The sequence below is a fragment of the Nomascus leucogenys genome, chromosome 1a (assembly GCF_006542625.1).
Source record: "Nomascus leucogenys isolate Asia chromosome 1a, Asia_NLE_v1, whole genome shotgun sequence".
NCBI classification, from domain to species: domain Eukaryota; kingdom Metazoa; phylum Chordata; class Mammalia; order Primates; family Hylobatidae; genus Nomascus; species Nomascus leucogenys.
The window spans coordinates 51,515,798-51,521,242 of record NC_044381.1 but is presented as its reverse complement, the minus strand read 5'-3'; positions in this window follow the sequence as shown (position 1 = coordinate 51,521,242).

Here is a 5,445-nt window from a genome sequence, read left to right as displayed (position 1 = left end):
ACAAACATGAACACAGCATGGGTCTCCCTAAGAGGGCTTTCTCAGGATGGAAGGCAGAGTAGTCACTCTGTCTTCATCTCTAGAAAAGCTGAGTGGAGTTTGCTTTCTTGAGTGATATGAGACCATCTGGGCCCGTCTGGCATCCTAAATCTTTAGAGGGAAAATGGTGGCAGCCAGGTACATCGTATCTTCTATGAGTTATAGAGGCTGACTTCAGGAGTGGTAACAATGCCAGATTTGGGAATGAGCCATTAGACTCTTGTTAGTTTCTTACCCAGCCCTATTTTGGATGCCAGATCAGAAAAGGGGAATGGGAAAAGTATGGACTATTGAAGTAAGGAAAGAATACAGATTGCTATTGCTTTAAGCATCTGTGAAAATATAGACAAAGAAGAAACAGGTATTAAACAAGACAGACCTTTGCAATTGGAAACATCTTAGGTTAATATACTTGCCATCTGGGATAACTGTGGCATTTAGCTATAGGCATTCAAATAGAATAGCACCCTAATTCTTCTGAGAACAGTACTCTTGATTTGGTGTTGAGGCTGCTCATGGAACCAGATTATGTAAGAAGGTCCTTGTAGTAGGCTACAAAATGGCCCTCCAAAGGATATCCACCTCCTAGACTGTGGAAGCTATAAATGATAGCTTAGTTGGAAAAAGGGTCTTCGCAGGTGTGATTAAGTTAAGGATGTTGAGATGCAAGGATTTTTTTGTTTTTTGTTTTTTTTTTTTGAGATGGAGTCTCACTCTGTTGCCCAGGCTGAAGTGCAGAGGTGCAATCTTGGCTCACTGCAAGCTCTGCCTCCTGGGTTCATGCCATTCTCCTGCCTTAGCCTCCCGAGTAGCTGGGACTACAGGTGCCTGCCACCACGCCCAGCTATTTTGTTTTCTATTTTTAGTAGAGACGGGGTTTCACCGTGTTAGCCAGGATGGTCTTGATCTCCTGACCTCGTGATCCGCCCACCTCGGCCTCCCAAAGTGCTGGGATTACAGGCACGAGTCATCGCGCCTGGCTGAGATGCAAGGATTATTTTGAATAATCTGGTGGGCCCTAAATGCCATCACAAGTGTCCTCATAAGAGAGAGACAGAGAAACACTATACCAACAAAAGAGGAAGATAATGAGGCAATGTGACAACGGAAGCAAATTGCAGTAATTTAGTCACAAGTTAATGAGTGCCAGCAGCCATCAGAAGCTGGAAGAGGCAAGGAATGTTTTCTCCCCTAGATAGAGCCTCTGGGTGGAGCATGTCCCTGCTACCATCTTGATTTTGGCGCAGTGATACTGATTTTGGACTTCTGGCATCCAGAACTGTGAGAGAATACCTTTCTAGTGTTTTAGGTCACCAAGTTTGTTGTCGTTTTTAACAGCAACCATAGGAACTAATGCAATCCTGAAATCAGATCATTGACAAGTCACTGGGAGCTCAGTGCCGTCAACATGGAAATGGGTGGTAAACTAGGGGAAAGGCAACAGTTCAGGAACTGGTGACGCTGTTCTACTGCAGCCCAAGTCAGGAGGCGACAGGCAGCAGATGAGACTGGAAGAACAGAGAAAGAAAAGAAAGAGGAAAATGCAGCTAAGGAATAGGATTGGCTCATAAGAACTTGGATTCTGGTAGCTTTCATGTAATTTGACCTGTCCCTGTAGGATTGGGAGAAGGCCCTGAAGTCACATGCCACCGTCTCCAGATACTGAATCTACAATAGCGCCTTGTGGAATACAAAATAATACCCTTTTTCTTGGTTTGCCACCAGAAGGATTAGTATAGCAGCAGTATAAGAGAGAATTTGATAGTCCTGAAATATTCACACCTCTTTATCCTTAATGGCCAAACCTTGTCCTCATTATCTTCCTCCATCCCCACTGCCTGAGAAGAATGAAGGTCTGCAGAAGTCTGAAGATGACTTGGACTGAAACAACTTGATCCATAATGTGAGCCCATGACTCTAAGTTACTTATATGTTTTCCGCTCCTACTTTTCTGCTATGTGGGCTTCCAAAGATCATTCATTTTCTCTTTTGTTTTCACTTTATGGGGCTTATGGTTACATTAGAGGAGTTGATATTGAACTTTTAAAATATATTATACAGTACTCTGAATTGTTTTAAAGGAAAACATAATATTAATATATATTATCTATCTGTTGATTACCTGTGTATTAGTACTAATAACAATAAAATCCCCTAGGCAAATGAATTTGAGGATTATTATAAGTGTGAAAGATCTCAGAGATAGTTTGGGGAACAGAGAAAGTTCAAATGAGTGAGGTTTACTGCCTCTTATATTGTGAAGGTACAATCTAAGGTGAGTATTTCAGCTCTTCCACTTTGGTTCATTTATTCACTCACTTCTTTGCTATTTCATCCGTTCCTTGATTCAGGCACCTACTAAGTACAGGTACTATGCTAAGTGCTGGGCCTACAAAGCCTGAGAAACCTCCGTCCTGTCCTGAAAGGGATGCAGAGGCTCTGACTTGGTAGCCTGCCCAGGTTTCTCTTTTTAAATTGGAATTTGCATGATTTCTCCATTTAACCACAGATCTCATCTCTCCCTACTGTGTTACACATAAATTGATTTATCTATTTACATTATCTGCCTGATCTCTGTAAACCATGGAGTTTTAAACCTCAGACTTAAATTTTATTTGAGAAGAACAGTCTCTGGGGCTGTCCTCATTCCAAACTTTAATTCTTGAATTATTCCCAACCTCCCATAGCAACTGGAGACATAGAGTCTGGGAACGAAGACGAGAATGAGGGAGTTGATATAAAATACGTGTATACCCACTGAATGAGGATGCAGTGGCAGAATTGGATGTCTTGGTTGGACGTTCAGTTGGTAACAAAAACTCATAATGCTGAAAATTCTGATTCTTGGTCCTAAGAGAAAAACATTATTCTTTGTGGGAGAATTGAGAGTCAGACTTAATCTTTGAGGAATAGGAGAACTCCATAGGTAAGAAAACTAACCTAACTCCCAGACGGATGACACTGACCTGGTCACCTGGTCACTACAAGAACAATTAAGATCAAGTTCCTAAGTGTTATTCACGACCTGAGGCAACTGACAAAGACTTGGCAGTGTCAGCTGACCAACTTCAGGATATTCTGAGTGTGAGGAAAGATGACTGGCAGGTATAAGAATTCAGATTTGAACCAACACATATACTTGTTCTAATCAGTGCCTAGAATAGTATTGGTCACATAGCAGGTACTTAAAAAATATTTATTAAATTGGATCCTTTTGTGTACTTGGGGTAGGTGAGTTGGAGGTGGGCAGAGGTAGGCCTACGAGTGGAGCATGTGTAGTTTTTTCCTCCTTTTCTACAAGGTTTATTTCTAAAAGGCAGAGGGCCAAAGAGGGTAACTTAGTCTGTTGTGCCAGGGCTTGTGGGTACAAAGAGAAGCAAGTGGCTTAACTTCTCTGACCTTTTAGTTCCTCTATGTATTATAAAGGGTAAGAGAAAGTTCCTTGAGAAGGCCACTGCAAAATTATGAGTTTTGAATAAAAGTTATTAAACGTTATATGTGTACTTTATACAGACAACAAAATTTGCTCTCTCAAATGGAAACTGAATAGGGAACAAAGAAGGTTTTATAACTGTCTTTTATAACTGTCTACCTAGCTACTACCTCTAGGTTTTGATAGATCAGCCCCATCAACAAATAGCCACCATTTAATAACAACAATGATAATAATAATAATTAGTGGTAGTAGTAACAAAAGCCACTAATATGGAGGCCTACTCTAAGCCAATCACCATGTTAATCTCTTTGCCCACATTCATTACTGCATTTAAACCTTGCAACAGCCTTGAAAGGTAGGAATAACTTTTCAGTGTCATTAAATACTGAAGCTGGAGCTCAGTGTAATTAAAGAACTTGTCCAAGGCTTCACAGCTAGTAAAATCTAACCAGGTCATAATGCAGGTCAGTTTTGTTCCAAATATATAGTCTTTACTCTTCATCACTTTCCCTCCCCATCCTACATGCATAGGAATGAAAAAGATGAGCTTCTATTTTCGTGTCACATAATTTATATAGTCTAGGGTTGTTTAATCCAAGCCTTTTGATAACCTTGTACAATAAGTATTATGGTAGAAATTGGTATTATCCCCACTTAACAGAGTAGGAAACTGTGGCTCAGAAAGGCATTTAATTTCCCTAGAATCATCCCAGGAACTAGAGCTCATGTCACCTTGACTCCAAAGTTGCCTTTTTTCCATTATACTGATAGGTTTTCTGCTTATCGAGCAACTCTGCTGTGCGAGGCACAATTCTAGATGCTTTTGGGGGAAGTAATCATTAATTCTCACAAATATTCCATGAAGAAAATGTTCTCAGCACCGTTTTGTTGATGAGGAAACTGATCTTCAGAGAGTTTAAGTAAGTATAAGTGGTCTGTCATCAAAAGTTAGTACGCTTGGGTCCATCACAATTGCTGAGGCCTCCCATGTAGCCATATTGTGATTATTTATATGATTTGTTAGTCACTGAGGTGTCCCTTATAACATTTTCCCCCTTCCCATATGCCTGTTGTAGGAATCATAATGCTACCATTGGGCATTTATTTCTTTGGGATACATTATTTCTCCGTCTGGTTGGAAAAGCTTACTATGGAGATACAGACTTTGATGGAGAGCACAGAGGAAGGGATCTTTTTGGAATATGAGGTCTAACTTTTGGAAGACTTACCCAAGTGGGGTTTCCCCAGTGGGGAGCTGAGGAAACCAGTGACCAGCAGAAGACATGGCAATGGAAAGTGTGAAAGTGCCTTACTCTGCCAGTGGGGCATGCTGAGGGCATGTTGGTTGGATTAGAGATTCTCAAACACAAAGATCGTCTGGAGAGCCTCTTAAAACACAGATCACTGGGCCCCACTCCCAGAGTTTCTGATTCATAAGGTCTAGCTTGGGGTCTGAGAATCTGCAGTTCTAGCAAGTTCCCCAGTGATACTAAGGTTGCTGGTTTAGGGACCACACTCTGAGAATCATGGTTCTATAGTCTGACTGAGAATCGTGAGGTGAAATGGTATCTGGAAGGAGAGAAATGCCCAGCACTATGGTGTCTTTTACATTTATGGTATAAAGTGATGTCTATTATATACAAAATGTGATGGGGGAAGACATAGATAGGGGAAGAAGAAGCCAGTAGGAATTTAAGACTTTCTTTACATGAACACCAGCTATTTTATATTATCTCTCATTTTTTAGTGGGTAAACAGCATAGCTAAAAAATTTATAAGAAAAACACAGTTAATAAACACTAAACACTATCTTCCATGAATGTAAATTTAGAAAACACAAAAATATAGAATTGTTATTTAATACATGTATTAGAAGTAACTCAGAAGCAACATACATATACCTGGATAGAACTGAAACGGTCATTTATTAATAGGAAAAATCCCAGTTTCTTCCTTTTCCTGGCATATGT